General features: G+C 40.3%; 1 long non-coding RNA gene across 1 annotated transcript; it reads left to right on the forward strand.

Annotated features, from left to right (window-relative positions):
* Positions 1–1,981: 1,981 nt before the first annotated feature.
* Positions 1,982–5,512, forward strand: LOC119007588. The gene is made up of 3 exons (XR_005071164.1): positions 1,982–2,115; positions 2,234–2,365; positions 5,308–5,512. It is a non-coding gene; the product is annotated as an uncharacterized LOC119007588 (long non-coding RNA).
* The last annotated feature ends 8,175 nt before the right edge of the window (positions 5,513–13,687 follow it).

Raw genomic sequence — 13,687 nt, forward strand, 5'->3', positions numbered from 1 at the left:
TAATCGTGGGTGAGCAGCTCCATCTAGTGGCCGGGTGAAGGTACCGCCAACCAGGATACATAGTGCCAGAGCAGAGGAGTTGTGCTGTGTCACAAAACAAGTACATAGAATTCACTGTATAAGTATAGTATATAAGTATAGAAGCTTTTGGCTTTGTGTACTTTTGTACTTTGCATGGAGTCGTTCTGGTATAAGTATAAGTTCATTCTGCATGTGTGTAAAGGTGAGATGAGTGTAAGCATCTTTCTATTTTATCATAATCTTGCAAAAGAGGCATCAAATCGTGAACAATGTTGTTTCTACAAACAGTGAACTACAGCTGGGACTGGTCCTAAAACAAACTTTAGTACTGCAAATTATAAGATAGTAACAGAAGTGAGTCCTCCTTCATGTGGAGTGAGACATCATTACAAGTTAATGTGAAATGCTCTTTGAAACTTTTGAAGTGAGTGAAATATTGTCATATTTCATATCTTTGTCATATTATATCATATCATATCATATCATATCATATCATATTATATTATATTATATTCCCGTATGTCAGTTTCAATGTAAACCAGTAATAAAATGTTCTGAAAAACAGATAGCTGGCATTTTTTGACACCATGATACGTAAACTGTAATTACATGACTCGATCATTCACCAAAAATAATAGGATATACATACAAAAACACATCGATCAAAAACAGAAACAAATGATGGGTTAGGAATAGAGTGTAACTCTGATTCAAGTGACAACTTGAGACTAAAACTGAATTCTCTAGTTTCACTTCAGGGTAACCACCCATTATCAACCTGTCACAGTGTATAGTTGTATTTCCATTGTTTCTGTTTTGTTTGATTCATATCTGTTTGCTTGATGTCTCTTAAGACTTCTTAAATGTTGCAGTATATACACTCCCAGGAACACTGCAATACATTTATACTTCATAAAAAATGAACTGAAATATTGAAGACATTTTCATATTTTCCATCTCTCAACAGCATCAGATGAAAGAAATAAGGCAGATAATACTACTGTCATTCAAATTAGAATAAACTTTATTGGCATGAATGTTTGAGTTGCCACAGATGAATGAAATCTGACAAAGATGATAAATACATGTTAAACACACTTTTAGCACCCAGAAACTTTCAGTGCAGAGCTTATTTCTCATTGTTCATAACAATAGTGAACACATTTTGTAGCTGATGCTGCAAACTGACTTTTCTCCCAACATATTTGAGACAGTTTCTGAGGGTTGGAAACAAGAATAAACCAAAGATATATATTATTTATTGTTTTCAAAGAAAACATCCCTGAAGATCTTTATTTTCAGTATAAAAAGAAGAAATTCTGTCTCAGTGTCTCTTTTCTGACAAAGTTAACACAAGCCGGCCTCCCTGGGTCGCCTGCTCTGCCGGTGACATACTGCTTTTATTGATTGCAGTGTGTGAACAGACAGGATCGCATGGCGTTGAAGACATTCATCATTTCCACTTCAGATAAAAAATGTCTTCAGGCTGCGGGATGAGGTTGGGTCCAGGTCAAGTGAGTTCATTTGAAAAGCCTAATTGTTTGAATCTGATGATGTGGGAAGTGAACTCCGCGCTGCACTTCATCTGTCCTGTGAAATAACATTAGGGTGGATAATTACAACCCTCCTGGTTTTGAGAGACATAAATGTTTATTCAGGTTCGGTATTTGACAATTTGTGGCTTCTGTAATCAGGCCGTCGGCTGCCTGGACGTAAAATAGGACATGAGTCAACTCGTGTAATTGAATTAGAGAGTGGGCTGGGCTGGTGGTAGCTGCTCAGCCTGACACAGATTCAATGTTTTGGTAACAGACAGAGCATCAAAGTAGATTACCTCCCCACAGGAGACGTTTAGCTAACCTGATTACTCCGGCTAAGCCAGGAGCTCTCGGGATGCTTTTGATATAAATATCAAGTTGTTGTTATGTTTGAGATAATTCCCTTCTGCTGACTGGTGTTTCTCGCGTGCTGTCGCTGATCCCACCTCTAATTTTGACGTGGAGATGCTGATCCGACGGTCTGCGCCAGCACTGAAAGCATATGTAAATACAGGAGCAAACTGAAAGTTAAGACGACTTGTGAAGCTGTCTGCATGTGAGCTTTTCACCCTGCTATCGTATTGTATCATATTAGGCTTTCGCTGCGGATCAAATACTCGTCAGACGTGATTTAAGTAATCCCTAATTCTCTTTTTTTCTCCCCCCTTGCGAAGGCCAACTTGCATCAGTCAGAGTATATTAAGCTTCCTGCTGGTGTCGGGACTTTAAGATGGCAAAGTTATCAGTGAATTAGTGGGTCAGTCCGTTCATCCAGCTCTGTTCCAGACCACAACAAGACACAAGAGGTATAAAACCTGGTATTACCTATATTCATGGTGCCCAGAGGAGAATTCCTGATAGTTCTCGTGGTACCTGGAAGGAGGTTGTTGTATTGGTTTCCTCAGTTAAAAGACTGAATGAATTCTGGTCATCAAAAGATATTTGGAATAATAACAAATCTGATTTGAGATCATTTTTGAAATGATTGTGGTTTTAAGTGCATCATGGTATTTTGGTATTAGGTGTAGGTTTTGGCTTGGAGGATTTACAGCATGTGTGGTACCAGAAAGGTCTGATGAATTTCATCAAAAACACCTGTGACTGTTCGTTCAGCACCATGGTCAACTCAAGATTTCTACTCAATTTGAGAATGTTGAAAGTACATTATCAGATAACAATTTAATCTGTTGGGATGTTGTTGCTTTAACATATAAACAGATAAAAGCCAAAGCTTTTGTTAGCTGAAATGTAAGTTCTGCACACAGTACTGCACAGATGGAGAGAGATGATCTAATCACATGTTGAAGGCATTTCTGTCAGGTACCCCTGAATGTTTGTTGCAGCTGATGGGATCTTCCAGTTGGATACTTCCTGTTATATCTTGTTTTTCATGATTTTGAGACTGAAACGTGTGATGGTCCTGATATTTCTGTCTCTTTTGATTGTGTTTTCAGGGGTTTTTCTTGGTGTCTTTGCAGTGTGCTCTGTTCCCCAGCCTGCTTTTCCCTTCATACCTGCCCTCCACCAGCCTTGTTAGCTCTGCAAGGTTCCCAGTTCTTTTTTTTCCCCAGCCTTTCCCCAAGTCTCTGCACCTGGACCCGATCCGCTCGTTAGTTTACTTTGCATTTAAATTCAGCTTTCAGTTCAGTTTTTGTTGAGTTGTCTGTTCTCTTACCGCTTCCTGCTACTGATCCTCTTGTCTGCCATCACCTGCATTTTGGTTCACCTTCTGTGTGGCTTTAGATATCAGACCAGTGACCTTTCCTCTCCAGAGGAAGCCAGGGTTTCCCAAGCTTTTTCTCTGAGGTTCTGAACTTGTAGATTCCAATATTTTCAAGCCCTCCACCCATCCAGATACACACATACTTATATAACATAAATGGATAAATGCAGATTAATGCAGAGCTGCAACATTAGTGTGACAGAAAAAAAAAGGACTTTTGGAAAAAAAAGTCATCATGCATCTTGAACTTGACAATGATGAAGACGCGCAAATTCATACAGGACACAGAAGTCATGATCCCCAGCTGTAGTCAGCTGACAGCAGCATCAGTCACTGACCAAACACCCCTTAGCAAAAAGTAGTGTACTTGAAGTTCATTTCATTAGGTATGCTCGAGTATAAGTATAGCACGTATACTATGTACCATGTACTTGTAGCATACTAGAAAGTATACTAATTTAGTACTTCTTCGGACTAAATTGGAACATTTTAAGTTTATAAAAGTATACTTCAAGTATACTTTATGAGGTCATTTTAAGTTTACAGAAGTACACTTTCAAGTATACAACAAGTACACTCATCTATATACTACTAGTGTAGTTACTAAGTATATACTTCTAGTCCACATTTGATTTTATTAATATGTAAGTTCATAACTGGGGTAATACCTCAAATAAATATGTACAGTGAAAAACATGTTTATTCTGCTAAATCAAATGCAAGCGCAAGTCAATGACTTTACCATAATGTGTACATCCATGTATATTAGATATTACTGAATACAATTTAGAAAGCTCTCATCAGAGATTTGACATTTATTACCACACATGATAACAGCTTAACAGACAGGAAGTCTCTCTCGGAAAACACCCCTTCACTCACGGTGCCAACATTTTCATCAACTCGATACAATTTAACCACAGAACGAGGATGTGAATTAACCCGCAACCATCTTACACATCATCTTATTCACAACCACATTCACGAACCACAATTACACCAACAACAACAGAATACCCAAGAGTCTTTGCACCACAGACCACAAGGGGCGTTACAGTATACTAAAGTACAAGCTTTAGTATTAAAGTCTAAGTGTAAGTCTAAGTATGAATGTACATAGTCTTAGACTATTCTTTATACTTTTCAGTACAAGCCAAGTATACTTCACTATACTTTTCTTAAGTATATAGAATATAGTATATAAAAAGTACACTTCAAGTATACTGCCTCAGTTTCAGTATAAAATAAGTATACTTGTAGTACACTTGAATAAACTACTTTTTGCTAAGGGACATCCACTCTTCCAAATGAGACAGTTCATTTAAACTCAAGTTGTCATTCACTGATCTCTCCTTCAACGCTGCTACACACACATCGCTGCTGCCGGCAAGCTTGCCACCACCACCCCAGCCTCCACCTGCTTAGTCTGGGTCAAAATTGGCTTAATTTATCTGGATGCTTGGACTCCACTCCTGCAGGGGGTATGCATCTCGCTCCCCGGATTGACTTAGCATGCTGCTTGTCAAATCAAGGGAGCTTTTGGAGCGGAGCCTTCGGCGTCAAGCCTAACTCTATATCATTTATCACAATAAATGATTTAATCAATGACGAGAGTGTTCCTGAATGAATAACAGTAGTTCAGTAAAGGGGCCTCTGTTTTGCACAACAGCTGAGCAGTTATTCCCTGAAGAAATCCAGAAGCTTCTTTTGTTTTGTTCAGGATGTGTAGCCTCTATGTGGCATCTTAACATGCTGGGCTTCATTCAGTCAGAAGCTAATGTTTTTAGACACACAACACACTGTGGTCTCTCTTCATTACCCACTCTTGTACTGGTGAAACCCAAGAGGAGACGTGCTATTTCACATTTCCTTGTCTTTGTTTTGGCTTTGTTCAGTTGTCTTGTTGAGCCTTCCCCGTGATAACTGTGGTCCCCCACTGTTGGAACTTCTGCTTTAATCCAATGAGTCCCTGGATGCTGTTCTTTAAATATCACTGTCCGCTTTTCATTCTGTCTGTCTACCCAGACCAATTACTGCACAGCCCGTGGTGTCCCATGATGTCCAGGGAGATTAAGGCTTCAATCAGCCATCAGCGAGGTTTACTCCACCGCCATCAGCAGCATCTAGACTCCAGGAGTTCCTGCCATATCTTCTATCTTCCCATCAGCAATCAATCACCAAAGACTTCCTCTGTTGCTCGCCACAATAAACATTGTTCAACACTTCCAAATGGTCAAATCTTATTTCAATAAAGTATCTTGTGATCTTAAGGGCACGTTAAACTGCATAGAGAACCCATTCAGTCACTAAACTGCAAACAGTACATTTCTTTTATAATCATGGTTTCATATAATGAATGCACATTATTGGATTTCCGCGTCCAACATCTCCAACTCATTCTGACTGTCAGTGCAGATTTTTCGACTTAATGGCAGAGAACTTCAAGTCCTTCCTGTAATGGAATTAACATATTCTGCCCACTCTCATCGTGATGACCCTCTGGCAGATGCAGACCTTCAGTGCTTTTTTCAAAATGTGCACATTCGGAGGGTAAAAATAAAAAGATTGCTTAGTCAGTGGCTGGATTCTTGAGCATAATTAAAGCATCGGCCTTGATGTTGCCAGCCTGTGACATCGGACGAAATGTTGATTTAGGGCTAATGGTGACATTTCAGGTTGAAGCCTTTATCGACCGATGACACAAAAGACCTGAGATCGATGAGTTGACCTCTTCTAAGTCAAAATGTTTCTTACTACCCAAGGACAGCCTGGATCTCACCATTACCTTTACTCGGTAGATGCCTTTCTGAAAAGTGACTTCTATGTTTCCCATGTTAACATAAGGGCAATTTACTGCTTTGGTGTCTCGACCAAGAGCATCTCAACATGTGCACAGGACCAGCCAGGGATCATAACAGTTTGACTTTCCCCGCCACCGCAGCTACAGCTACCATCTCATACATTTTGTCATTTCAGGCTACTTTCTCTGCTGCAGCCCACCTTGTGATGACATACAAGCTGTGTTTCTTTCAGTTTAGAGTCCGCACCAAGTGAAAGGCCAGGCCACTGTCTTGTAAATCAATCACGCACCAACTGAGAGATTTATCTTTTGTCGATGATGCTGGAAAATTACTTTTCTGAGAAAGCCCCATGCAAAACAAGTTCGTGAGGATGTTGAAATGAAAGTGAAATGAATTTAATTTGGCTCTGCTGAGGACCGAACATGGACGAACCAGGCGGACAGATGTCAGACAGCAAAGTGAATTCCCCTCAATGAGATTAGATTAGACCATCAAAGGCTGTATCCTCTGGCCTGAAACAGCTCAGCTCGAGTACAGTGCCTGCTCTCATAAAATCCACCAACATACTGTAAAGCAGAAGCTCGGCCGTAAAGATCAAATGCAGGAGTCAATGAGAAGATGAAGGGCTGCACTAATCCGCTGCAGCCATTCATACACCATGTTGTGTCTTCTGTGGGGATCTGACCTGAATGAGCTGTTGAAAAAAAAAAAAAAAAAAAAAAACGACAAGTAAGTTTGAACTTGAACTTGAGTTAAGTTAGACAGATAATGAGATGATCGTGTCGTCTTTTCATTTCAGAGCCTCATCCTCAGAGGGAGAGTGAGACGGAGAAACAATGCTGAAGAGGAGGGTAAACAGGAACTTTTGTACGAGCGCGTCGTTGAGGAACAGGAGTTCAGTTGAATAGGCTTTAAAAAGTGAGCTACAAAAAGGTTATTGTACGCCTCGGGGGCAAAGCAGGCCAGCAAAACAGCACTGCCCTCTTTTTTCTAATAATGAGTGTGCGAACAGCCGAGCACTAACGCCGACAGTGGATCTATTGCATGTCTTTATTTGTTTAACATGCTCCTGGCTTTTAAATTGCGACCTCTTGTTGTTGCAGAGTTTAATGTGAGGGCCTGCTGTTTCCTATCGTGCTCGCCGTCTTCCACTTTCCATCTCCCTCGTCTGCTCACGCCGAGGAAATCTCAGCGCAGGGAAATAAATATCAATCAGTAAACTCTCCTGTTGGGTGCATTACATGGGCGTTGCGTGAGATATCGTTTGCAACGGCATTTGCCAAACATAACCAAACAGTCATTCATTTTGGGGTGGAGAGCCAGCGAATGCAGCCATGTTGAAATGGAGAATTACAGTATACAAAGGTTCTGATGAAATATACAGGAGGTGTTTCAGGCTTTTCTCACCAGAGTGAATCAGAAGGGAAAAGGGTGGGACGATGACACATGATGGAGCGGTATCATCCTGCCACTGAAGAGCCACAGCTAACTCCCTCAGCGCCGGCCCTGAGCAATTTGGTGCCCTAGGCAAGACTGTGGCTGGCGCCCCCTTACATCACAGCCAATTTCACACTCACACAGAAACTGCATGTATGTATTCACGATTGTATTTCATTTAAGTCAAAACTATCACACCAAATAAAAACTGAAGAAAGAAAGGCGTGATGAATTAACAATACAACATAAATAAGGGATTGCACTAACATGTTGAAAAATATTCTATTTACATACACCTGATGCTGCGTCACTGGGCTGGTGCTGAAATATTTTAAAAGTGCATCTGAAGAGGGAAGAGAAGTATATGTGACCACTGCATGTTATATTTTAATAAAAAAAACAGATGTTTGGTGTGTGCTACACACGACTAATATAGGCTCATAATGAAAATGTGATGAGATTCATTCAACTTTATCATCACATGTATATGTGTGTGTGTGTGTATATATATATATATATATATATATCTATCTATATATATATATATCTATAGATATATATAAAACTTTTAAAAAACACAGTGTGACACAATAAACCAAAGGCTTACAACTACCTCATTACGTACAAAGGGGATGGAAAACTAATAGTAGAAAGATACATGCAGAAAACACAGCCACCAGGTTAAAATAACACCTGAACAGGCCAAACGTTAACTTTCCAAATGTCCCTGATGGATTTAAGGTGGAGTAACGTGAACTTACTGACTCAACCTATTTACCGATTATTAAACAACGCTGCTATCATCCGCTGTACACTCTGTTCCAACAACCCTAACTACGATGCATTAATCTATTAATTTCATTCCCTTCATCCATTGATGACAAAGGGTACACACACAGAGGGCAGGTACAGTGCAACGAGCCAGCCAGGAAGGCCTCTCTATTATATCCCTTATATTTCGAAATAATAGTAGTAACAGCACTAGTAAAAATGTTAATTTTTTGTCTTTTTTTCTCTCCCCATTTGCAGTGCGCCTAATGGATGAGTAATATCCTTTAATTAATCATGTGTTTCACAAAGTGGTGAACCTCGTCCCATCCTTGCTCTTGAGTGACTGAGCTTTTCAAAGACGGCCCTTTCATACCCAAATATGACACTATCACCTGCTGCCTATGAACCCGTTTACTGTAAAATGTTACAAATAGTTCAATCAGGAGGGACTCATGTTTTTTACCATGTGTACAAAAAGAATAAGAAGGTTTGGTGGTGAGACTCAACCATGATGAATGAATAGGAAACCCCCCGATGGAGACTAGACTCTGGTGGTGTATGGAGGAAGAATGATCCTGGAGATCTGACGATGGGGGGAGTTGACCCTGATGAGTAGAACTGGGGGAGGATTAGGTAGAGTTTGACAGCTGACAGCAGAGAGGAGAGCGGTTTTAAGTTTGACAGCAGAGGCACGATTGGCTGATAGTGTTCGTGGCAGAATGTGGTTGGTTAAATGGAGAGGGAGAACATGAAAAAACACCCATAGTCAGGTGAATGGAGGGAGCAGGGAGGGAGGTAAATGAAAAGATAGTCCTCCTGACAGAACTTCATGAGTTTTTGGAGCATCCCACAACTATCCCACTCTGTTGTTGCTCCTCTCCCGACTTGTTTAAAGCATGTTGCTAACGTTAATTTTCAGAGCATAAACATATATCTACAAAAATGTATGAAGTTAATGAGGTAAAACATTAAATAGACCTATATTTAATCTGTGTCCTAACTTTTCTTGAATCGCAGTTATACACATACAAACTGTGTATGCTCCATCTGTATGAATTCGAAAGAAAAAAAACAGTGGAAAGCCGCGTGTTGGTGCTACATAAAGTCTGAATGTAATGATGACTCACTTTATGTCAGCCTCTTTATTCCTTTGATCTACAAATATGTTTGACAAAGTAAAACCCTCTTTGAATAATAATGTGTTTCTGATGTGTTTTTTTTAAGTAAAAAAAAGTTGAATCATCCCTCTCCTTCAGCGAAAAAGAAATCTGGTTTCATGAATATGCCTTTAAGTAAGAAATTCAAACCCGGGACACAAGTCCATTCAGTGTGTGTGCACCATGGTGCAGGTGTCTACGTCACATTGTGCATATGTTTATCATTCTGCAAATAATATAGAAACATTTTGAGGAGGACTTTATTTAAGCAATCAATGACTGAATATTAGGGTTATGTGAGTGAAAAGTTACAGGAGTGATTTGTGGCGAGGACATTTGAGTGCTCGTCTACATGCAGTACCCCAGCTGCCCCACAGGTGTCGCTATTGTCTCATTAAAAAAACTCTTCTTTATCAGCAACACAACACAGTAACAGTGAAGGCATTGCAAGGCAAAATGCAACTGAAAAAAAAGTATTGGGCCCTGAGCACTAACCAGAGCGAGGTCCTCTTGAATCTGTAAAGATTCTTTTTCTTTTTTCTTTTAGGGCCCTTGCAGTGACCAGTGCGAGGACCTATTTAATCTGTAGGGAACATTATTTTTACTCTCAACATTGCAGTTTTGGAGGCCTGAACATGCCCCAAAACTCACCGAATTCAGAATATACGTCATATCTGGCAAAAAATGTGATAATTTAACATCTTTGGGTGTGGGTGTGTCTGCTGGAATCCCCGACTCTTACATGCACTTACATTTACAAAATTTGGTTTACATGCATATGCATCATCCCTTTTGATGCTTCGCCATGAGGCAGAAAGTCCCTAAAACGTCTACATACAATTTCCCATCTACACCAAATTGTGCACACATGTAGAGGGCATCGCCTTGAATACGTCTATGCATCAATACTGTGTCATATCCATAGCGCCACCCACTGGACCCAAGAAGTCCCTGAAGATGTCTCCTCTTGTGTATCCTATTTAGGTAGGAACCTTTCAACAGGTGACAGGTAAAGTCCCTCCGACAGCGCTGCAGCCCGACGTGCATGGAGCGAGGGCCCGTTCATCGCTGCTTGCAGCTTTAATGAAGTTTGTTTTTGTATATTTAATTTATTGCCCCACAATCAAGAAGTGAAATTAATTAAGACAAATGTGCAAAACAAAATACTTTAGACGACAATTTTATTTTTGTTAAAAATGCAGAAACATTGCACCATCAAGGTCGGAGTCACAAAACTTTAACTGCACTTTTCAGGAAGTGCTTGAAATAAATTCTTAAAAATACTCTCATTTAAAAAAAAGGAAGTTAAAGGGGATTTATTTTAAGTTAAAAAATGGTATTCCCTTTTAGAGGGAAATGACTGAAATAGCTCACATCCCTTTTCTGTTCGTACCAAAGTGACCAACAAAACCATGGTGGCTGGCTGTTGGTGACCAGCATGAGCAGCATAGACACATATACACAGATGCCTCATTGAGTGGGTTGGGTATGTAGTGCCCCTCTACAGTGCTACAGGTTTATGCCTTTCATTCACCCATTCACACAAATACAGCTCAGCGCGCTACAAACACACATTTACACACAAAGATGTTGTCACGGCCTTGGGGAGCCCCGCTTTGAAAGTGCTTTCAATGGCGCTGTGCCAAATCCCCATACATTATAGTCAGAATTTATATAAAAAGGCTGGATATGCATCAGTAATTGGTGAGAATATTCAAGTGGCTTGAGTTCATAGTCCCTCTGACATACACACACACACACACACACACACACACACACGCACACCATCTAGACTTAAACCACACACACAGAACACTTTTCACACATGTAATCACATATTCCTTCACATATAACACACAGATCCAAATCCTATAGACAGGAAATCACTTCTTGAATGTTAGGAGACCCCAGGACAAAATCAGGTCTATTGGGTGCCTGATTGCATTAGATGTGCAAATGAGGCCCAGCTGGAGCCAATCCTGTCACACCTGTGGGTCCTGGAAGTCCTGCAGGGATGAACCGGAGAGGTGTGTTTTTAATAGTGTGTTCCAGTATGAAGGAGGCATTCTTTTATTACAGCTAATCTCTAATGTGTGTTTTTGGGAAAGTACATCAGTGTGACAATTTAAGCGGAAAAACTCTTTGGAGGAGTACCTGGGGAGGGTGCACCTGTGTTTTGGGTGGCATGCATCCTATTTAGGTCAGAAACTTTTGACTTTTCGAGGTAACAAGTGAGCGAGTTATCCAATGGTGCCGCAGCCCGACATGCGTGGAGCGTTCATCGCTGCTTGCGGCTTTAATTTTCTTCTCTTTTCTTCCCAAAACTGTATATACCTCAGGACAAAGGGCTGTTTTTGCTGCCGAGTCATGATGATGGAAATCTGGAGCAAAACAAAAACGTTTTCGGGGAACGGACAGTTCTCTGCTTTTCCATCTCCATACTGATGCCAATACGTAGCACCACAGGCACAGAGGATACAAATATTATTAATTAACTCATTTTGTTAATCAGTGAGTCAAAACATGAAATGGCATGTGTCGCAGGAATAATTAACCGAGTTAATTAGCAATGTGTTTTCACTGAATGCTGAATGAAATTGTCCCTGTTGTGTCTGACTGGACGTAACAGGAGGCTGGTATACAACGGCACATTATATGAATAATATTGCAAAAATGATGCAGAATTAAAACTAAAGATGCTAAAATGTTATGAAGCATTAGTCGAAATCTGCACAGTAAGCATTTAGACTGTGAAAAGATGTTGATTTAAAGCTTTACACCGACACAAAGCAGCAAAAAATAGCATCTAAATTAAGTTTCAGATGGAAAATCTCTGCATGAGTGACTGAAATAAGGAATCTCATCATCTCATAAATATCTTTCAGATGTCAGTTGAAAACAACTTCCCACGCAGGTTTCTTATTAACTTTCACTGGGCGGTTGTAATGAAATGCTTTCAGGGAGAGATTCACATCAGATGCAGGTTGCACAAAGCAAAGAGTCTGAAGTAACTGAAGTCATTGCAATAACAGTCCAACCTGTGATAGATAGAGATGAAGATCATACAGTGGGCCAGCTACCATAAACACACTGCAAATTGCTTTGCTCATGCAGTTGATCCCGTTTCGATATAAGAAAATGAAGAAGATTGTGCCCTTTGATTCCTGAGAAACCAATATGAAACTCTACACTGGGGCCGCGGAGGAGCGAGGAGGACAGTGACAAATAACAGCGAGTGTGGCGCTGCTCATTAGACCCCTCATCCAATTTCACACTCGCTCTGAAGCCCCCTTTTTCAGATGCCCTTTCAAAGCACAGTACCGAGGTCGGAGAGTTTGTCTGGAGGTGCAAAAGGGCAAATTTAAACAAGACAAATGTGAAAATTGCTGCCTCTGTTTTGGTGAAAATGTACTTGTCACACAATGTTTGAAAGAGTTTGAAAGTGTGATGCTATTTTTAAATAAAAAGAACAATTTCAAGGATCTCCTTTTCATTCTCTTTGATGGGACCAATGGTGGGGAAAGGTATTTGCAGGTATGCATTTGGACCCAGCTACCATTTGTTTGAATTCTCTGTTGAAATTTAGGAACCCCAAAATGGAAGGTCTTAAATGCAAATGATTCATTTTCTGACACAACTATAAGACATTTTCTACTCTCTGTTGCCACGTTCAGAGTTGTTATTAACATGCGTCCTGAGTAGGGTGGCCATTCTTCTGGCTTTAGGCCTGACAGTCCAGCTTTTAAATGCCCTTTAAATGACAATCACTTGTCCTCCTTTTGAGAAAATAACAAAAAAAGGTCCGCCTTTTTACACTTTACCTTGTTAGTTTAATACTTTTTGGCGAAAAATGTGGGTCAAAAAAGCTGTGTCAAAATAAGTAATTTCATTGGTAACATTTTCTTGTGGTGGCCTATGAACACATGGCCAATTTTGATATTCAAATGAGCCATGTGTTGATTCAGCACAACAGGCACTCACATGCAGTTGCTACCACCAGGCTGTCAATCAAGCTCTCAGCCACAGAGAACGTAACGCGAGTGAACGTCGGTTGTTGGACTGAAATTCAGCAAATGCCGAAGCGAAAGACCTCCTTTAACCCGGACTGGGCAAAAGAACACAGGTTTGTGACAAAATGTAGAAAGGATGAGTTTCATTTTTTTCTGGACATTGTGTCAAAGCGACATAGATGTCAGCAGCAAAGGGAAAGCCGCTATCAACAGACACGCTAGCATTGAC

The sequence above is a fragment of the Acanthopagrus latus genome, chromosome 18, assembly GCF_904848185.1.
Source record: "Acanthopagrus latus isolate v.2019 chromosome 18, fAcaLat1.1, whole genome shotgun sequence".
NCBI lineage: Eukaryota > Metazoa > Chordata > Actinopteri > Spariformes > Sparidae > Acanthopagrus > Acanthopagrus latus.